This window comes from Festucalex cinctus, chromosome 10 (genome assembly GCF_051991245.1).
Source record: "Festucalex cinctus isolate MCC-2025b chromosome 10, RoL_Fcin_1.0, whole genome shotgun sequence".
Lineage (NCBI taxonomy): Eukaryota > Metazoa > Chordata > Actinopteri > Syngnathiformes > Syngnathidae > Festucalex > Festucalex cinctus.
Window position 1 is genome coordinate 15,207,770 of NC_135420.1, and position 26,053 is coordinate 15,233,822.

General features: G+C 35.6%; 1 protein-coding gene across 1 annotated transcript in view; it reads left to right on the forward strand.

Annotated features, from left to right (window-relative positions):
* adgrl2a (adhesion G protein-coupled receptor L2a) overlaps nt 1-26,053 on the forward strand; it is a 271,298-nt gene that overhangs the window by 3,401 nt on the left and 241,844 nt on the right. The window contains exon 2 of the mRNA XM_077534344.1: nt 386-456. The gene's annotated coding sequence lies outside the window, so the exon portion shown is untranslated. The remainder of the gene's footprint in view (nt 1-385; nt 457-26,053) is intronic.

Here is a 26,053-nt window from a genome sequence, read left to right on the forward strand (position 1 = left end):
GTGGCAAAGTGTTGCATTTGTCCCATGATTTGTTCGGCTGAGTACCAAATAAGAGTTCAACTGTTATGTGAAAAAGTCTCCCAAAACTTCTGGGCTATTTAAGTTGCACCATTTTATTACATCATGTCTGCTGCACGATTAAAATCAGATTAGTGTCGACTGGTGGAAACTCTAATGGCTTAAAATGCTAGCAAAACAATGAACTGCTATGTACTTTATTTACTTTTTGGTCACAATTAATGCTCATGTGAAACTGGCAGAACTCATTAAGTCATTTTTGTTTTGATGGCTTAACTTCCCCAGACTGTTTTTCTTGACAAACTTAGCCAGCAGATATGTTCTGAGTATAATTGTGTTTTTGTTTTTTTTCCCTCTGACTTTTTAGTGTGAAACACTACTACTGTGAAACAACTAATGCAGTGGAACCAGGTGTGACTATAATGAACTTTCTGTAAGGTAAGATGCTTTTTTTTTTTTTTTTGCTTTGTCTGAGCTACATTTATATCCACCCAGCCTATGAATATTAATGCTCCAAATTGATGTGTCAATGCATCATTTACGTGGAGGAAGTTAGGAAACAGGTGAAATGAAATGTGAGCTCAGTAAAGACAAGTAGCCATTCAGGTGTAACTGGGGTCTTTTTATACCCGACTTTTTCGCTTACAAACACATTCATTGATGAATAGTCTCCCTTGGAGAACTTCTTTGTTGACTTTATTGCAATCTGTGGAGGCGGTTTGAATTGCTTCGGCAAGGCGTAGAGTTTGCTGAGAGAGGCAGCTGCATTGAATGGCACTGTTAGAAATGCTCGGAATTACTGTCCTGGGAAAGAAACTGGGTGAAAAAGACATCTGAATGTCTCGCTCCGAATTTCTCCTAAAACCATAAGGAAGGAAGTGATGTTGACTCGAACAAACCTGGTCTGATTGCACCCTTGCACTATGCTTTTTCCTCTTCTCGGGTGTGCTCGGAGTGAGTGAGAAGTTTTTAAAAGCTCCCATGAGAGCTTCATAGTTCGTATTGTAAAAAAAAAAAAAAAAAAAGAATACCTGAGAGGAGTGCGGAGACTTTGCTTTCCCCTGTTATTGATATGGAAATTCTGACTCCGAAGTGGCAGAATTTTGCACAGGTTTGACACGTGACTGCTGTTTAGGCAATATCGAGAGCTGAAGTGCAATGTTCGCTGGGTAATCTGTTTTGATACTTGGCAGACGTGATGTGGGCCTTATGGTCCGCCTGATGGGAGGACTGTTTACTGGGCCACAGATGGCCGCAACTCTCTCTCATAAAACAGGGAGTGCTTTATTATTCCAACACCCAAGGTTGAAAAGTGAGCATAGTTTTGTGTTCCTTGCTCCTGCTAGCTCCTGTGTGAGTGGAAATCAGTCTCGCATTGTCTTCACATTTATGCAAGATATTTGGATGGAATTAACAGAATTAAGATAATATTGCAAAACCCCTAAAAATGCTCCTTTTTTCACTTGCATCTTAAATCATATTTTTTTTTTATTGAAATCTAATAATAATAATAATAATAATAATAATAATAATACAATGAAAAAGATTTAAACCATTTTTGCCACATTGCATCAGTTGAATGCTGCTCCTGGTATGCCTGCTTTGGCCACATGGGGCAGTATAAAGGTAGACATTAAAAAATCCCTCTTGAGTTATTTTATTATAAATACCACTGGGCCGGATACAGCTTGCAGTGATATGATTGGCTGCTGCTTGCAGTCCTGCTTGGATGCAGCTACCAATCACATTTCAGTGGGCGTAACTCCGGTGGGATTCAGTTGTCACCAGTATTGGAACGTTACTTTAAAAAAGTAATTAGTTATAGTTACTCGTTACTTGCTTTAAAAAGTAACCGAGTTAGTAACTGAATTACACTTCATAATAAAAAGTAACTATTTTCACTACTTAAAAAATGTTTTATATCAAAATAATTTGGATTTTATTTTTTTATATTATTATTATTATTATTATTATTATTATTATTATTATTATTATTATATTTTTTTATACAAGGAATTAAAATTATGTCCAGGCTATAGCGCTATGACGCCTTGGGATCTCGCAAACCTACACGCCATTTAGACGATGTGGCTCTCTCTGGCTGAATTTAAAGGGAATGAGGGGAGCCGCTTCGATTGGCTAGGAGTCATCTGCGTTCCCTCCTACTAAGGCCCCCAAGGGGGCAAACATTGGCACTCGTCTCGGAAAATACCAAAAGAACGAAAACTCCATTCATGCACACAGTTGAGACTAAAGTTTCACTGGGCACAAAAATAGGGCTTGCAGAGTGTATTTTGATTATTAATACAGACACTATGACAAACCGTTTTCTAATTAGATGTGTGAAAAACATTAATTGTGCCCCATTGCAATACCGTGTGGCAGTCAGTCATGTTTTGTTTTGTTTTCCCTTAATGTAGTGTACTTTTGTAAAATCTAAATGATTAAAACTGCAACTTGTGTATTTTACTTAATTTATTTATTTTTTTCATGCGAATTCATGAGGCATTTATTGTTTTTGGTCATAAAGTTGTGGATTATTGATTGTCGACCAGTAGTAGTTTCAAAATGAAATCGCCCATAAAAGATTTCTATGTTGGATTATATCTAAGACATTTTATAGTGTTAACATGAATATGAACCTTTTTCGGTGAAAAACAAACAAACTGATGATGTTAACTTTTGACACTATAACTAATATTTTATATTTAGTATTCAGCACTGTGTAAAATTTCAATTTCTAAGAGTTTTGTTCTAACACTTTGTCACAGTGTTAAATGTTTAACACTTTCAAAAGTGTTATTTTAAATCAAACTAGAGTGGTCTCAATGACCTACTTCTGAATTTTCTTCGTACTTGCCGTTGGTGCCGGGTAAAATATAAAACCGTAATTGGTATGGTCATAGTTGAGTATTATTATTGACACTGAAATTTCTATATGTTCACCAATGTTACATGTTTTCATACATATTTTCTTTTTTCCTTCAAATAATAATTCATTCAAATGAAAAAAAAAGTGCATTAAAAAACAGGTCTGTTCTTGTTAGTATACACAAATTGGGATTCAAAAGATGGTAGTTTGGCCAAAGTTAGGATGCAACTTATAAATAGTACATTTCCTTCATGCTTGAATGCTTCACAAAAGAAATTGTCCCGACCAGGATTGAACACAGTTGAATGATCCTATCCATATTCCCAGTTTTTTCCCTCCCACATTCTGGAGCCACAAGTGTTACTGATTGGGGCTTTTTTTTTTTTTCTTTTTTCTTTTTTTTTTTAAACCACCAACCTCTTGTTAGTTTAACCACTGGAACAAAATGACACTATGAACAGAGCTTGTGTTCTTTCAGGATACAGTACATGGTGTCCTATGCTATGAGGTTGTGACATTTACTTCTATATTTTTTGAAATACAATATTAAATAGCATAATATGCATTATTTTATCTAGTTTAACTTGTAGGCTCATATGATATTTGGTGAGTGAGAGCATGTTGCATAATCCAATATGAAGTGCACAAACATTAAATATGTTACTTTTTTTGCTGCATCATAATCCTTCCATAAAATCCCCAGCTTGTTTTTGTGCTTTCGAAATAATTATTTGTGATGATGTTAAAAACTGCATTGATGTATGACGCATGATGTGTTCTAACCTTTGGTGAGATTGATTTATGCAAACTTAAAGGTGAAGCCATCGGCACTGTGTACGCCACCTCCCTGTGAGGCCGATTCTGAATTTATAAAATTTCGAGGAGCTTGATAATGTAATTTGGAGTGGCCTTTTATAGGTTAGGTCACCTGCAGCGTTCCTTGCAAATTGAATAAAGAACTGTAATAGAAAAAGGATGTCAGGTGGGCTCCCTGCTTATAAAATCATTAACAGCAGTGTGTCTTTTCTCGTAAAGGAGCTCATTTATTCTGAGGGAGAAATGTTATGAAAGTGTAGGGAGCAACTCAATTATGTTTTCGTTAGCGGTTACCTCAGAATCACGACAGCACAGGTTAACAGTTGTATGTGTACATCAGCTGTGGGAGCTAATAGGTTTAGTTTTAAATTCCTTGCCAACTATGTGACTTAAATCCTGTTCTAACGACCTTTTTAGCAAGCTGGGATCACAATGTGTAGTATATACTACACTCGGGATAATGCCGACATTGGGCATTTTGACGAATATCGGTATCGGCCTTTCCTAACAATCTGATGAACGATATAAGCGAAGTGTAAAACCATTTTTATCTCAGGGAACTATTGATTTAAAATTTCAGTTAACTTTATAAGAGATGCTGGCTGACCATGGGAACCTTCTAAACCATTTGTTTTTGTTCGACATTAAAAGAAAGAAATGTGAAAAGGTATTTTAACATTTTGGAAAAACATGTTTACTGTAGAAAACTATAGAAAGCTATGGTATAAATAAATAAGTAAATAAATAAATAAATAAATTGATAAATAAAACCTTAAATACATTTTGAAAAGTCTGAGTCTTGTTCAATAAACATGCTTCAAGATATTACAACAGAGTCAAGATTGGCATTTTTTTTTTTTTTTTAATTTTGACAGCCAACATTTTCCCCCCAATTTTACTGAAAATGAATATCAGCTGCAAATATCGATTAAGGGCCCCCTTGACTACTAATAATCAGCCCTGAAAATAACACATCGGTTCATCTCTACACTACACCATTCTGTCTATCACATCAGCGTTAATAAATAAATAAATAAATACATATATATATTATGTTTGCAAGATCTCAATGTTATTGAAAATGAGGACAAATTTGTGACACATTTTATCAGGTAAACATGAAGTAGACGCACAATAATTTTGTTCAACTTTCGGGGCGTTCATCATTCGAGGTTCCACTTATTTGTCTAATTCTAATCCCCTAAAATCTTGTTCAATGCAAGGAGGGAGGCTTTGAGACACAGGAGGTGGTATGGGGATAAATAGTGCGACCCCCTGCCTTGGTCCCATGCTGATGGCTTTGTTTGGGTCATATCATAATAATAATGCTGCAGCTAGGTCAAATCCTCTCGCTCCTTCCACACAACTCCCGGCGTTCTCAGCAGGACTTGGGCCATGTACAGCAGGAGGTAGAAAACCCTGTCTAATCCCTTCAATGCTTTTCAAAATATCTATATTTCCTCACTGATTACTGCAACGGGATTTATTATGGCGCTGGTGTGGGCTCTTTTTCATTGGCCGCATAATTTATTTTTGCTGCCATGGAGATTGAGAACACTATAAAAAATGGCTGTCAAGTTGCTTTCTTGCACTTGTTACTGTTTTGTTGTTAAATTTTAATATAGCCTCGCTATTTTATAAAACAGTCCAGATTTTGGATGACCAACATCAATTGCCGTAGGACAAATGGGCGTTTCGGGCTGAAGCAGTTCTTGACTCCTGACTTGACATTGTAGCATTGTTTTTGATATTTATTGCATCATAGTGATCATATAATATATTGGCAATGGTGGAAATTACTTGTGCGTTATTTACTGTTACAGCTATTTACTACATACAGGCAATGAATACATTATGAATACATTATGCCAAATTTTATTTCCCCTGTCGCTTCATTCAAAAATAAGAAATATTTTACACACTGTCATCTGCTTATTATGATGTCTAGTGCCGCAGAGCCTACAATTCCCTCTGTGCATTATACTGTATGTTCCTGTTCATTAGTGCAATGCATACTATATATGTGTACAGCCAATGCATTCATCTCTATTGTGACCATTTTTTTTACATTTTTTTTTTTTAAAACAAGGTTTAATTGAAATTTTTTTTTTAATGACCTTATGCTCTAAATACTTTTTATAGTTAGGGTATATTATTATTATTATTATTATTATTATTATTATTATTATTATTATTATTATTGATAATAATAATAATAATAATAATACTTGTTTTTTATTTATTTTCTTTTTTTTTAAGAAAAGACAACATGAACAAAATGATCCTTTTTCCCACCAGTCTACAAAAATATATATAAATAAATAAATAAATAAATAAATCATAAAAAAAAAATATATATATAAAATATATAAATATATAAATATACAGAGTAAAATTGAGACTTGGTTCCAAACAAAAGACACAGCAATGACATACCATCATTTTTGTCCAACCTTAGTTAAAAATGGCAAAGGAAAGGTTTTGATTTTTTTCCAATATTTGAAGAGAATTGTCTTCACTTTGACCTTTCAGAAGAAAGCTTCGTCTGCTGTTTATTTTTTTTATTATTTTTTTTCCCCTACCTCTTTCAGCCGTGTCAGGGACTGTCCTCGAGCGGTCATCCAATCTGCCCTGCTGACATGGAAGAGAGCTTTTACTGGCCTCTTTCAGACAGGAGAACCACAAACCACTGACAGTCGCCATTAATGTGACTTCTCTTACATTGTTTGGGGGGGGGGGGAATAAAACAAAAAACAAGATAACCCTTTCAACGTACATTCATACGAACGTAATAGCACAGCACAAACAGCCATGCCAGCTCCTGAGCCATGCCACTAAATCTTGATTATATATATATATATATATATATGTATATATATATATATATATAGTTATTTCATGAACACAAGCTGATAGTGAGCAGTTTAAGCATCCATGCAAAATTAAACACTTGTTTTTTCGGATCGGGAGAAACAGATGTACAGTAAGCTGCATGCTCACGAAGGAGTCTTTTCACTCAAAGGTCATTCAGGATAAGAGAGGAAGAGAAGGCACACCTCGTCACTTTTTGAAAGACTAAATGTTGCACGGAAATAGACCACTGGGACACTCAAATGACTCCAAGGGCTATATCGGCGTGCACTTGTGGTCGACGTTATTTATTTATTAATTTGAGGCCTGTCTACTGACACATCTGAGTGGTCTAATTGCTGCGAATTGACACCGGTTACTCTCCATAATGGGAGCTTGGGAGTCTTTCCTGACCGCAGTTCATTCAGCTGCCCCTTGCTGCATCTTAACTGCCCTTAAAATGTCTGATTGCAACACAGGAACTGAGTGTGCATTGCGGGCGGAGACAGGATTATCAGTCTTTGTTGTATGACTGTGTCTTATTATCCTGACCTCTATTCACATTGGGCCCTCAAGAGTGTCGCTCCCAGCCGCACGGCCAACAAGCCCGTCTCCATCCAACAAGTGAACTGGAGCTCTCGCCCTGTCCCAACGCACTTTACGGCTCCAACACCAAGGAAAAAAAAATAAACACAGCTGAAGGTAAGGCTATTTAATCCCTTTTGCAAGAGATAAATTGGAGTGCTATCTTTTATTGTTCAAACTGGAGAAGAATTTTTTCCCCCTCTCCACTTTTGGCACGACAAGTCGCAGGATTTGCATTTCTATGAACAATTTAGGCCCAACGTAGCAGACCAGGTTTGAGCTGATTCTACTGGTTGGTTGTGGTGGCCTTCACTACTGCACCATTCCTCTCTCCTGTTGTGCTGTTGTAGTCTTGAGAAATTTGAGTTATTAAATGTACTTTTGCCACATAAGGGAGGTTATCACGCTGACGAATCTATCGGAGATGCTGTTTTTTGCACTGCACAAGTATTATTATTATTATTATTATTATTATTATTATTATTATTATTATTATTATCATTATGTAATTAAATAGACCTTTCTGTCAAAACCATTTTAAATCTATTTTAATCACGATCAATAGAATAAATGTGAAAAATCTTCACGGACTGAATTCTGCTTTTGACTTAGTATCCATAAAATTTGGCTTTACAGTACATGTCAGGATTTCTTTTGGCCGATCAGCGATTAGTGAGTTTGAAGAAAAAAAAAAAATCTATTCAAAAAATGCCACTATATGCATTTAAAAAAAAATTATGACTGGCCTAGCCCTACGAATAGTGAAAATCCATGTATAATTTACACCAATTGAAATGCATGGAGGAAAAAAAAAAATCAAAAAATGCTGATGAACATTAAATCATCATTGACCAATCATCTAAATTAAGACATGACAGACGATCACCAATTTTGCATTAAAACAAAATATTACCCGATCCCGATCCAGCCGATCAAATCAGTGTAAAGTCTACCGTACTAGAAATACATTCTAATACAAATAATGAATTCATAAAGTTGATTTCCATGCTGTATCGATGTTGCCCGTGTACGTAATTTAATTTTCATATAAAAGTGAGATAAATTTTTACCTTTATTTTGTATTAATTATTGTCTATAAACTAATGCTTACATTTAAATATGGTCAGCATTCTAATGATATTAATCAATATTTAATGTATACAAATACATTTTTGTAATCTTTTGACTGACTGCAGTAATTAGACTCTCACACTGATGCTGCTCACGCTTTTTACAAACGCAAAATACTCCAGTTTCCTTGCGATTCAATTGCTCATGTCAAAGTTGTCATGCTGACAAACAGACTGCAGCCTCACTTATCCTTTCTCTGCCCACTACATCAGATGGAGATGATTGCAGTCTTGAAATCAATGAAACCACTAACCTCCCTGATAATATTCCCTCAAGGGGTGCAGTTGCAAATGCAGCCCAGGCTCACTTTATCCATCAACTGTAATCCATACTGTAACTGTGAATAGTTGTGGTCTCAGTCTTATTGGAGACTATACTATGATGATGATTCGGCATATTTCTCAAAAGTGTGCTTTAAGCCAAACAGATGTCACTTTTTGATTATTTAATTGGAGGATTTGAAATTATATTAGTCTTATTAGTGGGTTAAGTGATTGGCAGTTGTTGCTGGGGCGCACTATTCAAGGAAGATCTTGCAGACCTGCCATCGCTTTATAGCAGGGGTGTCCAAACTACGGCCCGAGGGCCATTTGCGGCCCGTCATACATTTTTTGGCGGCCCGCGGCAAATACTAAAAATCATTTTTCAATGCTGTTTAACCAAAAAAAAAGAGGGTGGATTAAACATTTCTAGCTATGCAAAGACACAAATTTGCAGCTAATAATTTAGTCTCAGAAATAAAAATAGTTTCATCCACTTGTTACTGAGTGTCACGGTCCAATTTGTGAAAACATCACATTAGATTGTTCTTGTTGTGGTTCAGAATGTCAAGTTGGGATCAGCTTCTGCTCAGTGAAGAGGCATATCTATTATAGTGGCACACAGGGGTCACTATTTGCCTTGTGACTGTTAGCAGTTTTCAATAAGTAACTGCACATTATATCAACAATTTGTAATTGCTTCATTGATTTTTACCATGTTTAACTCATTCACTGCCATTGACGGAAAAAGACGTCAAATGATGCATTTTTTTTTTTGCTGGTCTGGCAAGGAATGTGTTAATAAATAACTTTAAAAAAAAATCAAAGTGTCCCTTGCAGCTTTCTATTTTTCTGTATGTGGCCCTCAGAGGAAAAAGTTTGGACACCCCTGCTTTATAGTGTATTATAAATCCAAATATCATGGTTGTTGTTTGGCTTTGTTGTTGTGGGTCAACAAACATTTCATTTTTGAAGTTACCACGCTGAGATTTAGTTGACCAAACACACCACGTCTTCACATATGAGGTTACTGATGGAAATCCAAGTTCTTAAGGTTTACTTTTTGGCGAACGCCTCCCCCCCATCAGAAAGCGAGCCACGGAGATTAGTGTTGTATCCATCTTCCATGACCTCTGGGGCTAAGGAGGTACTATGTGGCTGTCGTGTGATAAATCAGACAATGCAGGAGTGAGACCGTCATTTTGATGTCATGCTCAAACGTTGCTCGGCTCTTTTGTTGAAGGCCTCAAGCACTACGCGCCGTCACAAACACACCCGCTCAGGTCTTAATAATGTTTGCAATCGTTTTAATGAATAACTGTCAGAATAATTGGGCTCTTGGTATTGGTTCACAAAGATGACTGCTGCGAGAGTGATTCCCCTTGACTGCTTGGCAGTTCAAGCTGTCGTCTGCAGTGAAAGGCTTCAGTCCTTGTCGTGACCTTGAACAGGATAAGCGGTACAGAAAAGGGATGGGTGCATGGCTATAACGAACAAGGGAGTGAATACCTCTGCGAGAGCTTAATAGTTTCTGAATGGTCAAATGAATGAATGAGTGAATGAATTACACTTGTAAAAGTCTGAAATATCTGTCATAAATTACAGTTGATTGATGAAAGAACTCTAATCCGTTGCCGGTAATGCTCCTTACCAAATGTTGACCATTTCCGCACTAGGCTATCATTGCAATTAGATTTCCCACAATGAAAAATAAAATATTCCTGGAACCACAGCTTTATTTGGACCGGATCCAAAATGTAATGGTACACCACAAAGTATTGTGCAAATATTATTCTGGCCACCACAGGCAAGCTCACAAAATTCCAGACAAAAGATATTAAGACATTTTCAATCTTTATATCTCATTCTTTGACAGCCAGTGAAGGATGGACCAAATTTGACAGAGTCGGTGTCAAGATGTCAAACTCGAGGAGAGAACACCCATAAAATGTCTGAACTGAATATCCTCAAGGTCTTCTTATTTCCTGGCCTGAACCACAAATCTCAGTACAACCACCAAAACAAACAGACCAAAAAAGAAAAAGAAATCCAGTCAGATCTGACAGTCCCATTTCTCAGGCTACCAAGCCTTCTAGTTCTGTTTTTGTGTGAAGTAGACTGAACATCAGTCCCCTAAGGAAGTGGAGATGCTCAAACCGCCAATTCCATCCACCATGTCAAAAGTGTGCAAGTCGGGCGATAACAAAAAACACAGAGCCACACAAAAAGAGCTGCTTAGAAGTATCCAGATGGTTGTTGGCATTCTGAAAACATTGCCCCCTAAAAACAAACCATGCTTTTTGAGTACAATGTTGTCTTCTTTCAGTGTGGTTGAAAAAACAACACAGCATATTCTGACAGGTTTTTATTTTTATTTTTTTTACGCAGTACTTCTCATTTGTTTAGTTATTTATTATCATTTTTGCTTTGGCTTTCTGATAAGCCTCTTTGGACTTCTCCAGACTTCTGAAAGATCTTGTTCTAATATTGACCTCGTCTGAGTATTCTGCTTAACTTGCTCTAGGCGCTTAGAGAAATCACTGCACATGGTACACATGGATATTTGTCTGCTTCTTATGAACTGGTTTTCCCCCATATATTCGTGTGAATCAAACAATACAATTAAGAAATTGCCCGCAAAGTATATGTACAGATAGTACATGCTTGAAAAATGAAAGAACATCACATCGCCTCAGGTCAGCTCATGCAATGGCTTGCAACTCCCTTCAGAAAGTAATTTTAGGCTATCAGCAAGCACGAGCCGATTTTTTTTTTTTCTGGAGGGGGGGGGGGGCTTCAAGAGATTTTTTTTTTTTTTTTTTTTTTTTAAGGAGTTGTTGGCGACTCTGAATGATAATGTGAGGTTGTCAAGTGTGAAACTGTCCAAGATAAATGGAATACAGCTGTCATTATTATTTAAATGAGTAATTATTGTTCTATTTATTTATGGTCTTAGGTCTCTTAGTTATTATGACAAATCTATCTATCTATCTATCTATCTATCTATCTATCTATCTATCTATCTATCTATCTATCTATCTATCTATCTATCTATCTATCTAGCAAGCTAGCTGTTATCTATCTAGCAAGCTAGCAAGCTAGCAAGCTAGCTGTTATCTATCTAGCAAGCTAGCTGTTATCTAGCTATTTATCTAGCAAGCTAGCTGTTATCCAGCTATCTATCTAGCAAGCTAGCTGTTATCTAGCTATCTATCTAGCAAGCTAGCTGTTATCTATCTATCTATCTATCTATCTATCTAGCAAGCTAGCTGTTATCTATCTAACAAGCTAGCTGTTATCTATCTCTTTTTTATCTAACAAGCTAGCTGTTATCTATCTAGCAAGCTAGCTATAAGATTTCTATCTATCTATCTATCTATCTATCTATCTATCTATCTATCTATCTATCTATCTATCTATCTTGTTCTTTGTATGATATACAGTAGAAGCGAGTATGCTTTCTGTACAGCACAGTCTTTTTTAAAGAAGTATTATTCATTTTATCATTAGCCCAAGCACCTGGCAAATAGACTGCCACGTGATGTGTTGTCTTTATTGTGGAGGCCTCAGTGGCTCCACAGAAGCGGAACTGGCCTGGTGTTAATAACCATATAATTCAAGTTGTCAGCCCCTTTCCACGGCCCAGTATGAAGAAGAAGCTGCCTATCGCGTGCTGTGCTTTACCTTTTTCAAAGTACCTTTTCAAGTGATACTAACTGCTTGACCACTTGGATTCCAGTGCCATGCTTGGTATTTTCATTTTGTTGCAGTTTTTAAGATTTCACTTTGAGGGATGTTTGAAAGGAGACTATTTGCTCTGTTGTGAGTTGCAGAGTCGAGCAGGCGGTCAGGGCCTGACTCGGAATACGGGTTTCCTCAAAAGAGCCCATAACAGTGCGGCAGGCCACAAGGATGAGTGTTGGAAATATGACATTATCAACTTTACTGATCATATCCTAGAGAGCTGCTTCATAATTTGCTACCGGGGCCTCAGGCACAATCTGTTTGTGGTTGATACAAGCCAGCTGTGTGCGCTACCAAGATAACAAACCAGAAAAGTAGCCATGACAAAAATGCTAAAAAATGAATTGAGTGATATTTAATGTGTGGTTTAATCCCCCCATCCCTTCCGTCTGTGGCATTCCCTCACTTAATATATCAATTCATTTTGTGGAATTGCTCCACCTTGGCTGAGAAGGGTTTAGATTTGCTCAGATGTAAATGTTCTGTCAAGTGAAAAGTGACATTTGTGTCTGCTGTATTGCTTGTACAGATTTTTTTTTACCAATATTGAATGTATGTAACAACGAAAGCTGATTACCAAAGTACGCAAGGGAAAGAGACTTACACAACACATGTTCAATCAATTAAAATTAATGCTTCTGCTATACTTTATTTATTCATATTAATCTTTAGTATTCAAATAATAGCCTGCAACATTATATATCCTGAGCCAAAAAGTATTACCTGAAAAGAAACATATCGGTCCCATACATTTAATTAGAATAGATTTTTTTGATGTCACATCCCTTGCGCTATAAAAAGCCTTACATCATATACCGTATGTATGTAATTATCTTAATGTGCTGATCTACAATATTTAAACCATGGGAATTCATTGATGTTGCTCCTTTGTCAATTAAAGCAGGACTTCACAGACCCCGGGCCCCGAACTGGGACTACGCCGTGGGCATTGTCAATCTGGACTGTAAAAGCTCTTAGGAAGAAACGGGGACATTACGGTAGTTAACTCATTCACTCCCAACCATTTTCACTTAAGTGTTTTCCTGGATTTTGACTGATTTTTCAAGGCCCGCGAAATATTATGTTCTATTGCTATAAAAATATGGAACATACCAAAAGAGTGATTAGAGTCTCTTCTTTTATCAGGGAAAAAAAGTATATTCCTTTCTGTTTCCGCTGTGCAACAATTAGCAATAGAACATAGCTAAGTTTCATCGTTTTTCACAATTCTGCCTGGAACTGTGGGGAAATCAGCTTGTTTTAACATGGCGTGGTTGATCTCTTATACTCTGCTGCCACTCAACCATTTTCTGCAGTAGAGAGACTGCATCAAAGCCTTCTCTATGCTCTGGCATAAAAAACGTATAAGTACGTCTTTGGGACACTTAAAACATTTAAAATATGACGTATTTATACGTTTTTGGGAGCTAATGAGTTAAGGACTGTCACATTGTAATATATAAGCATATAAATATTAATTTAATTAAATTTATTTTCTGTATTTATTTCAATCACATTTACCGGTATATGTTTTGTTCGCACTTAGGGATTCTTTAAACTGTTATATATTTTTTTCTACTTTTGATTGAGTTTTATTGCTCATAGTACATGTTGTTTTTAGTGAAGATTCTAAATCGCCCGGAGGTGTGAATGTGAGTGAATGGTTATTTGTCAATCCTGTCCTGTGATTGACTGGTGATCTGTCCAAGATGTACCGCCTCCCTCTATTTCTGCTGGGGTAACCTCTAGCTTTTTTAGGATGGCTTATGATAAGGTCATTACTCACTGTAAAAACAACAACAGCCAAAAAAAATAAAAAATGCAGTGGAGTGTAGACCTGTGCCAAGGGTAAATGTACTGATCAAACTTAACAATAACAAATTATAACTGAAAAATGGTTTGTTTTCAAACCAGATCCGCAGAAAAATGTATTGGTTACTTCTTTCTTGTGCCACAAACCTACGCAAAATATAATCCAAACATATTTGTTTTTAAGCTATATTCATAATGATTCACACAAATGATTGATTCCTACCTGATGAGGTATGGACTGATAAATATAGTAAGAACAGTAGAATGTATTCAATGTAATGTACAATAATGTAGAATAACGATGCATACTTTGAGTTGCTTGAAAAATAATGAAGACAATGTATCTCACAATAGAACCCTCAGAATTTTCAAAATCTTTTCAAGGGTCAAGTCAATGTACAATGTAGTCAGTGTACATCTTGCGTGACAGAATACCGGGGACTGTAGACAGGAATAATTAGACTTTTTTAAAAAAAATAAAAAATAAAAAAAAAATAAAAAAGGGCAAATTAGTCTTTTGTACTCTTCACCTTGTTGCTGCCACACAAGCTCAACATCCTCTGAACCAAATGTATCTTGGTCTCGTCAGACCACAGGCCGGTAGTTTTATTGGACCAAGACAAGAACTGAAAATAACAGGTAATACCTACTAGTCCACCTGAATTTTATTTGGGGTTAATCAGAGGCACTTAAATGGTGGCTGGTGTGTGCTACCTACAGTGGCCCTGAAGTGCAAAACGCAAAAACAAACAAGACTGCAAATCAAAAAAACACAAACCGAATAAAAAAACAACACAAAAACAAAACACCGCAGCAAATCACTAACGAAAATGTAATCACAAACACAAATCAGAAAACACACACACAAAAAAGTAATAAATACAAAATAATAATAAAATAAATACAAATAAGATAAATAAAAAACTATACTAAATAAAAAAATACAAACAAAAAACAACACACAAAAAAAAAATCCCAAACACAAATCCAAAAAAACACAGCAAAAAACTAAATTGTAAGGCAAACACAAATAAAAGGAAACAGTAACACACACACACACACGCACCCCCACACACAAAACATAATCGCAAACACAAATAAAAAACAAAAAAAACAAAAAAAACAAAAACGGAATTGCGAACAAATAAACACAAACAAAAAAGAAATAAACAAAAACAAAAAGGGAATGGCAAACAAATAAAAAAACACAAACACACACAAAGCAAAAAATTTATCCCAAACACAATTCATAAAAACACAAACAAAAAACTAAAATGTAATGTAAACACAAATAAAAGAAAACAGTAACACAAAAAAGCAAAAAACAAAAACAGAATCGCAAACACAATCAAAAAACACAAACAAAAAACAAAACAAAAACGTAATTGCAAACACATAAAAAACACAAAATACGAAAGCAATAATTTAATGTAACCATGGCGTTATACTGTAGTTTAATTTATATTTATTTGCTGTATGTAAATGATGTTCTCCTTTTATTGTTTGGAAATGGATTAGAAAATGTTGGCCTTGAAATAAGAATAGATATGTTGCCAACTAACTGAGTTGCTCCATCCAGCATTGATTTTCAAATGCATTACATCCTTTAGCAATAACGTCTCTTTATTAACAGTAGATGGCACTAAGTGATCATAGTGTTAGATTTAACTCTTTAACAAGCACTGTTGCTGTGGGTTCAATAATGGGCTTACTGAAGATATAACAATTCTGCAGTATTACTAATTTGAGTAGTGAATGAGTGGAATTCTGCAATTATCAAGTCTTGCATAGTCTGAGAGCAATCGTGCCGCTTCTTTATTGCACTTGTGATATTCATTGCAGCTGAGGGCTCATCATTTATGTTGCTGCAGATGCTGAGCGGGAGGTTGCAGATGTGTTTACAATCACCCTAAAATACAGCCGCCGTCAACAGATGTTGTCATTTCCCGTAGACGAAATGTCACGGGCACAGTGAAGTTTTATTTTGCTTGAGATCACTGTTTTGGAACCTTGTTGACCTCTTTGTTCTTTAAAATGCCGAATGGTGCGCTGAAATCCCAAACAGTCGTACTAGCTCGTCATTATTAAGGCTGTAAACGTCAAACATTGGTATGTAGTTGACCAAACTTTAAAGAAAGAGGTCTCTTAAGATTTATGACACTTTAATGATTTTTTTTTTTTTTAACTGACCTTGGTCAACCTTTGCCTTCATGGTCGGGTACCTTGTCTGAATGAGGACACCCAAATCTATGATAAAGGACTTCAGAATTAATCATTTTTCAGCACTCCAGCACTCCAGTAAATATTTTATAAGTCTATTCCACTCTATTTATCTTGGTTTGTGACAATCAAGGCATCGGAAAACAGTTTTCAATCAATTATTCACACCTACTCAACAAGCTCATAAAAATTGATGAGTCCAATGGTTGAATGACAAGACACCTCGTAATAAAGGAAAAAAAAATGTGTTGAACATTTTGTTTTCATAATTAAGGCTGTGAAGACTACACGAAATCTGAAGAATTATTGAGGACAAGGTGTTTGATAATGATATTGCTGGATTAAGATACAATAAAGAAGCATCATCATTATGATGAGTAAAATTTCCCTGTTGTTGAACAAATAAACACACATTATTTTCTGTTTGATAATGTTCACAGGGATGATTGAACTTGGTGACATATAGGACTGTCTCTGAAAATTACAATATTGTGAAAAAATCCTTTATTTTCTGTAATGCAATAAAAAAAAAAAAAAGTCATACATTCTGGATTCGCTTGGAAACACTTGCAGGTGTTTCGAGTTAATTAGACGATTCAAGTGATTAGTTGAATAGCCTGCTAGTATACTTCTTCATAATATTCTAATATTTTGAGATATGATATTTCAGTTTTGTTTAAGCTGTAAGCCATAATCAGCAATATTAAAATAATAAAAGGCTTGCAATATTTCAGCTGATTTGTAATGAATCCAGAATGTATGACATTTTTTTTTTTTTAATTGCATTACAGAAAATAAAGCACTTTATCACAATATTCTAATTTTCTGAGACAGTCCTGTATACTCTTTAAATTTTAAATACCCAGATATGTTTTATTATTATTATAATTATCATTATTATTATTAACAACAACAACAACAACAACAATAATAATAATACTAATAATAATAGTTTTAGATAAATTAGCAACGTAATTGGTTCTCTAAAAAATGAACAGCCAATCAATTATTAAAACAAATGTTTTGTATTAATCAATATATTATTAAAGCATGATGTTCAACATATTGTGCATTGCATAACAAATGCATTTGATTAATGTACCATCCCATATAAGGTTCATGATAAATTTAATTGCTATACATTTTAACAGCACTGGTAATAACCAACATTTGTTTTTTTAATGTTGGTTTCTGTAGTTTCTGTTATGGTGTGTCGAAGCACCTGAATGCAAGTTAGATTTTCAAAAACTAATAACAATTAGTAAAATCGCGATATATGTCGCCATAAACGCCATAAAAATGACGTCAACCAAGGTTTTATTTATTTTTTATTTTTTTTAATATCAATGGGCAGTGCAATGTCTATGTGCAGAGCTGCCTGGTCAATGGGTTGTGGAATCAAAAACACTCACTAACTATGGCCAGCAGATGGCAGCATTGTATCTCTTTTCAATGGGCTGCCGGCGTATGGAATTACAATGAAACATGACGGAATCTGATGAAATCGAACGTTTTCAAGGATGACATGAATGATCAAAGCCTTTGTCATATTAACGTTTTTTTTTTTTTTTTTTGATAACGTGGCAGTAAAAGAGTCAACGTTGGAGATTAATTAATTATTATTTTTTAAAACAGTTAAAAAAAGACGCTCAGTTCAATAAGTTTTATATACTTCATTTGGCAGCTGACCTCTGCTCACTTTGCAGCCAAACATATTCACAAGCTGACCTCTGCTCACTTTGCAGCCAAACATATTCACTGGTGTGAAGACAAAGACAGATTTTGACGTAGTTTTACTTTAAAAAGTTGCTCAATGGCTCATTATAAAAACTATTTTACATTAATTCTAAAATGTTATAAGCTTAATATAAAATAGGTGGTGAAAAATGTGATTAATTGCAATTGCCGGTAATTATGGTAAATTGTGTGATTAATTAGTTAATTAGAGCGGCCATTTTGCCTCTTGCTTTTTACTCAAAATGACATCATATTTACTCAATAACAATAACTTTTTCTGAGTTTTGTTACGTGACCTTCGCAAGGTCACCCGTGATTGGCCGTTTCCCAAGCCAATTGAGCAACTATGATGTCATTCTCAGTCGATAGCAAGTGGCAAAATGGCCACCCTCTGAAATGGAGAAAAATAGTTGCAATATTAATCAGAATACACAGTACCTGCTGGTTTTAGTCAAGTAACGTACTCTTTTTACAGTATTCTTTTTCCAGCAATTTATCATCGATGGATTTCACACACTCGGAATAATTCTTAATTAACACATTCACTGCCATAGACGGCTTTAGACGTCAAAGATTCTTTTTTTTCCCTGCACACGCAATAAAACAATGTGTAAAAAAGCTTTTTCGTTATGCATCAACTTGGTATTAAAGCAACAACAGTAAATTGCAGCGTTTACTACACATAGTTTAAAAAAAAAAAAAAAAAAAAAAAAAAACTTTTGTGTCGTCTCCAAGAATATTCAAAACATGCGGACATCCAACTTTAACACATTCACTGCCATAGACGGTTTTAGACGTCAAAGATTTTTTTTTGTCCTGGACTGGCAGTGAATGAGTTAATGACTTATCGTTCATTATTCTTCTAAATCTCTACATTGCTGCAGCTTCTAAGCTTCAGCTTCCTTTTATAGTGAGACTTGATGTGAAATCATTAAATGTCATGCTTGAATTCAACCTCATTTTGTGTAATTACATTTAAATGTTCCTGTTAAAGCATCTTTTGTCCTCGTTTCTTTTTCAACTTTTTTTGTTGTTATTGTTGTTCAACTTTTGACTTTATTGCTAACTTTTAATGATCAAGAACGCAGTTTTACGCTCACAGCCGTAAACACTCTCCGGCCATTTGCTCAGTCAATGTTGCAAGAGATAATGGCATGTTGAAAATAAATGAGCCCAATCATAATCATGCCTAATCTGCCATTGCAGCCCTTCTTGTGACAAGCATTAATCATTTCGTAATCCAACGGGATATTTTATATGCGGCGCCTCAGGATTGGTTAACAAGTTGAGTGGAGGCACTCTGAGAATCACCTGCCATGATACACTGATCGCTAATTGCTAATTATGAAATTCTCTGATGGGCCGAAGCTCGTTGGCTTATTCCATGATTGTTTATCTCTGATTATATAAAGCCTTCTGATAACGATTCCATTTTATTCACAGCATATACGATGTACTGTACCTTTCAGCCATAACAATTCGGTTTTATTCACCCGACACAGTGTAGCCTTTAGCCATAATCATCACTGTGTGTTATACGGCGCTAGATATAGCCACCGTGCATTGACTGCACACAAACAAAGCTTTCAAAGGACTGTTTTCACTTGTGCCATTTTGTAGTCTTAATTGAATTTAAACGGTTGTTTCCTCAGAGGGCCATAAAGTCTCTAAAGCAAGCCATAACATCAGGAGTCTTTAAAACAGTCAAGGAAACATAACAACAAATCTCGCAACTGCTCAACTGTAAGACATAATTGTTATTGTCACTTCAAAACTCTCGCACAAAGCAATTCAGCGCTGAAAGAAGACATGGCCAAAGCAAATATATGGATGAACACAGCTCCTTTGTGCTCCTGCAATTACTGAATGGTCAGGCTTTCTCTTGATTGAGCAAAAATTAAATGCTGGCAGAGCAACAACTGTTACTAGTTCTGTCTCTGACAAGAATATAGCTCTTCAACCGTTACTGATCATATTCTTTTTTTCTTTTCTTTTTTTGGTGGAGGCAATGGCCACAATGAATGGCCCTTCCTCCATAGATTTTGCACAAGATCCCTGCAACTAGGGATGAATAAATACAGATGCCCAGCCTTATTTCAAGGCACAGTTGTACGTTCAGGAACAACACTCTAAAAACAGAATTGTTGAACCAACTGCATTTTAAAAAGAGAATTGTTGACAAACTTAAAAAAGAAATTCTTCAATTGGTAACACATGATTGTATTAAATTAGGGATGGGTGAGTACCGATACCAGGTATCGGCTTTTTTGTGTTTTATTTTGAGCATTAAGACTATTGAAGAGTGACTGTGCTGTTTTTTTTGTTGTTTTTTTTTGTTAAAGGAAATATATTTGTTCAAAAATATCTTTTAGTGATTTTTTTTTATTTGTCAAAATGTACTACTGGTATCGGCAGTTGGTATCGGTGAGTACTGAAGGTCTGAGTATCGGTATGGGTATCGGTCTGAAAAAAAAGTGGTATCAAACATCCCTAAATTAAATTAATCCAAAATTTAAGTCTAATGAACACTAAACTTCTGAGTGGTTAGCACGTTTGCCTCTCTGGGAGGGAAGATCGAGTCCAGGCTTCGGCCTTCCTGGGTGGAATTTTGCATGTTTGCATGGGTCTTCTCCGGGTACTCCGGTCTCCTCCCACATTCCAAAGACATGCCTGGCAAGTTAATTTGGCGCTCCGGATTGTCCCTAGGTGTACTTGTGAGTGTGGATGGTTGTTCGTCTCTGTGTGCCCTGCGATTGGCTGGCAGTTCAGGGTCTACTGCCCGAAGCTAACTGGGATAGGCTCCAGCACCCCCGCAATCCTTGTGAGGGGCAAGCGGTTAAGAAAATGGATGGATGGAACACTAAACTTAATATTAGTGCTGTCAAAGTTAAAGCGTTAACTAATTAATTAATCACAAAGAAATATTGCATTAATCATGTATTAACGCAGATTAATCACACTATTAATTTTGACCGAAGATGATCGTTTAGGTGACAGCGGATTGTAACGTTAAAGGTAGGGCAGGTTGTGATTGAGCAATAAACATAACTACATGCATTAAACGAAAGCATTTAACTCATTTGCTCCCAGAAACGTATCAATACATTCTGTTTTAAATATCACCAGTGTCCCAAAGACGTATTTATACGTTTTTTTTTTTGTGTTTTTTTTTCAAATGCTAGAGCATACAGAAAACTTTGATGCAGCCTCTGAACGGTTGAAGCAAAGGTAGTTATTACAAAAATGGCCAGCAGGTGACGGCAGAGTATAAGAGATCAACCAGGGCCATGTTGCAGCAAGCTGTTTTCCCTACAGTTTTAAACAGATTTGTGAATAATGATGAAACTTAGATATATTCTAAAGCTAATTGCTGTAGATGGAAATTGATAGAAATATACTTTTATTTTCTGATGAAAGAAGAGACTCTATTTTTTCTTTTGGTAGGTTCCATGTTTTTATAGCAATAGAACACAATATTCTGTAGGCCTTGCAAAATCAATCATAATCCAGTAAAACAGCTAGGAGTGAAAGGGATTGCTTCTGTGAAATTGACTGGGAGTGAATGAGTTAATAAACGTTTGTGTATGACGTTCAGAATATTTTTTCATGTCAATATATCGGGGTAATTTTCCCCCCATTTAACATTATGCACATAATTAACTGATTAGAAAAAGAGGAGGATGAGCATGTGCAGTGGATCAAAATATGTTGAACATGTCTTCATAACCTTAAGCGTCGTAAGAATTAACATAACAGGTGCTCTTCAAATTTGGCAGGCAAAAAATGTTGATTAAAAAAGCCTTTTTAATTAACAGTGATTAATCTTGATGAATTAAAAGTCTAAAATTTGATTAATCTGATTTAAAAAAAATAATAATTTTACAGGTCTACTTAATATATTCACTTTGAATTAACTTAATTCAATTGTGTGTTTCCAATTAAAGCAATTTTATTAAGTTGGCTCAACAATTCACTTTTTAGAGTGTAGAAATGAGGAATTAAAAGAATAGAAAACTGCCATTTATTTCATGCAATTTAAAGGGAAAATGCTTCATTGGCATATATACAGGTTTTTGTTTTTTTTTTAACATTATTTATTGTAGTTTTTTGGGTGAAGATTTTGTATATTAAAAGTTAAGAATATATTTACTTTGGATTATCTTAATTCAATTGTGTGTTGCCAATTACAGCAATTTTATTAAGTTGGCTCAAAAATTCACTTTTTAGATTGTAGAAATGAGGAATTAAAAGGACAGAAAACTGTCATTAATTTCATGCAATTTTAAGGGAAAATGCTTCATTGACATATATACGGGTCTTTTTTTTTTTACTATTTGTTGTAGTTTTTTGGGTGAAGATTTTGTACTAGTGGTATCAGTATTTGATATTTGACTATAGTTGAGTACTCGTACTAGTATCGAACATCCCTACCTGCCACATTGCTCCCCACAGCAGTTTTACTTTTCTTCATCACATCTGATCGACACTATCATTAATACAAACTCCAAATCTGCTATCAGTTTCCATCTGCTTGCAGCCCTTTCCACATTACAGGTTCATGTAAAAGTCATTTATTCATTTTCAGTATGTCGGAGCGTGAATCAATAAAAGCCGCGTGGGGGAGAGAGATACATCTTTGTTAGAAACTGTCAGTCAGTATATGTCACCAACTTTAGTCAAACATAATTTATCAGTGTATGGGGAAATTAGCTCATATACAACATCTTAATGCATGTGGAAAAATCTTGAGATGCCCGTTATTATGTTTTCAAGAAACGAGCTAGACGCTGTGGAATCATTATGAAAGCATCATCTTAAAGCCGACATCTTTCAGGTGTTGTCACAACATTGTGCATGAGGATATTTGCCGTTATGATATGAGATGGTTTGTGATTTCTTTGTAAGCATAGAAGCTGTTGCTCATTTATTAAAGTGAGACAGCCCAGCGCGGCCTGCCGCTGTCTTCTGTATTGGTTTTTGTTAGAGCTATGAAAACAATTGCAAAACCACCTTTTAGAATAGCATTTAGTTGCATGCACATTTTGAAGAGCAGCCTCCTCATTTTACAATTTATTTACCTCACATGTGCACAAAATGTGACAGCTGCATTTGAACCATCAGAGTAGTGGGCACAGCAAACACACTGTTAGCAGCTAGAGAGATAGACCAGTGTTTTTTTGTTTTTTGTTTTTTGTTTTTTGTTTTTTGTTTTTTGTTTTTTTTCCCCATGGCCGATCATGAGGAGTCATGAAGGCCGATAACCAATGTTTGGGGCCGATATTCACTTTCACTAAAAGGTAAATTATTAACAACAAAATTAAAAATAAATAAATAAATAAATAAATAATTACATAAATACATGAATAAATAAATACATAAATACATAAATGAAAACATTAAATCACTAATTTTAACCATTGTTGAAATGTCTTTAAACGTATAGTTATTGAACAACTTTTTAAATTTGCAAAAGTTTTTTTTTTTTACCCCCCATGGCCGATACCGATCATGAGGAGTCATGAAGGCCGATAACCAATGTTTGGGGCCGATATTCACTTTCACTTAAAGGTAAATTATTGACAACAAAATCAAAAATAAATAAATAAATAAATAAATAAATAAAATCGCAAATTTTAACCATTGTTGAAATGTCTTTAAACATATAGTTATTGAACAACTTTTTAGATTTGCAAAATTTTTATTTTTTTTTATTTTTTATTTTTTTCTTCCCATGGCCAATACCGATCATGAGGAATCATGAAGGCCGATAACCAATGTTTGGGGCCGATATTCACCTTCACTAAAAGGTAAATTATTGACAACAAAATCAAAAATAAATAAATAAATGAATAAATACAATCTCAAATTTTAACCATTGTAGAAATGTCTTTAAACGTATAGTTATTGAACAACTTTTTAGCTTTGCAAAATGTTGTTTTTTTTTTTTTTTGCAAAAGTTTCTCATTATCTGGTTAATATTGCCTTACTGCAGTGCTTCTCAAATAGTGGGGCGAGCCCCCCCCCCCCCCCCCCCCCCCCCCCCCCCCCCCCCCAGGGGGGCGCGAGGCTTCGTCAAGGGGGACACGTTTGACCCCGGGGAACATGCTTTTTTATTCTTACTTATTTTATTTTTTTACTGTCTTAGAATAAAGTGCAATTGCACCTCCACTACATTAGGGGGCAGTGGGGCTCTCATTGGCAGAGTGTGCGCAGGGAGCATTCGCTCGGTGGTGTAGGGAAGATGTTTTCTTCTTCCTAGGGGGTGCATGACAGAAAATAATTGAGAAGCACTGCCTTACTGGAATATGAGTTAAGCAGCAAAATCCAGCAGTTTTTATCCATCTCATTTCGCCACTTGCTGTCGACGGAAGATGACATCATTGTTGCGCAGGTCTCAGGTATCAACCAATCACAGCGCAGCTTCAGAAAACAGGTGATCTCTGATTGGTTGTTGCCTGAGCCTTGAGCAACAGTGATGTCATCTTCAGTCGACAACAAGTGGCAAAATGTCCCGCCCCCCTGAGATGCATAAAAACGACTGGATTTTGTTTGATAACTCATATTCCAAAAATGGAATATTAATCATAATGTCATATTAGACTTGTGAGGTCACATATAACATATTATTGTCAAGAAATGTTTAAGGTTGACTTCCACTTTAAAAATTAGATCCCTTTTGTTTTCTACAGTAAATACAGTTTTCTAAAATTTCTAAATATCTGAAATGTTTATTTTTACTTATGGGTTTAATTTTAAACAAAAACAGAAGGTGCAGTACTTCCAGGGTCATCAGTAGCTCTTGTAAAGTTAACTGAAAATGTAAACGATTCTCTGATGTTAAATAGTTATAAAATGATCTATTATTGGCCATCAGATTATTATTTTTTAAGCCCAATGCTGATATTTCCATAATGTAATATACAAATATAATGACAATAAATTAAAATAAAATAAAACACTCCCTTCAATTAACTTCTCAGGCCGCTGGGTGTCATCCTCATCATGATGTAATGCCTCATTATTAATAGTTTCCATGTCGCATCCCTGATGATGTCGCCAGTAAGCTGGACTTGACAAATCCTACATACAGTCTCCAGATGGACGCGGGTAAATGGCAGCGTAGTGGCACACTGAGGGTTGTAAACAAGACAGTGCTACAAACCATTGTAAAGTTCAAATTTCGCATAACTCTGCTCATTCTCTGAGGCCTGTGCTCGAGATCACCTCCACCAAGAGCATTATCTGAAGCAGCAGCTGATGGAGCCTGGACAGAAAGCGATGGAATTACGCTTGTGGGGGAAGAATAGAAAAAAAATGGTTAAGAAGATTCAACTGGAGTTGGAGGCTGATGCCCCACTGGCAAAAGCAAATGTCATGGCAGCGAAGAAGAAGAAAAGGGCCTTTAATCATCCCACTCCGAGTTTTTTGTTTAAAATGCATAACGGATAAACAAACATTACGTTATTACAAAGTTCATTCTATAGAGCATATTGGAGTTGGGTTCTTCGCTTAACTCATTTGCTCCCAATAACGTGTAAATACGTTTTTTTAATGTTCTAAGTGTCCCAAAGACGTATTTATAGGTTTTTTGTTTTTTTTGTTTTTACGCTAGAGCATACAGAAGGCTTTGATTCAGCCTCTCAACTTCAAAGAACGGTTGCAGAAATGGTACATTTTAAATAGATTTCTGAAAACTGATGAAACTTAGCTCTCTTTTAATGCTAATTGCTGCAAAATGGAAACAGATTTTTCCTGATGAAAGAAGAGACTTTAATCTTTCTTTTGATAGGTTCCATGCTTTTATAGCCATAAAACACAATATTCTGTGGGCCTTGCAAAATCAGTCAAAATCCAGTAAAACAGCCGGGAGCGAACGGGATTGCTAATGTGAAAATGGCTGGGAGTGAATGAGTTAAATGTGAATATTGACCAGGGGCGTGGGTGGGAATTTCGAAGAGTTTCCCAAACAGTCAGTCCATTCCAAGTCGAAATTGTCGCACATTAGGGC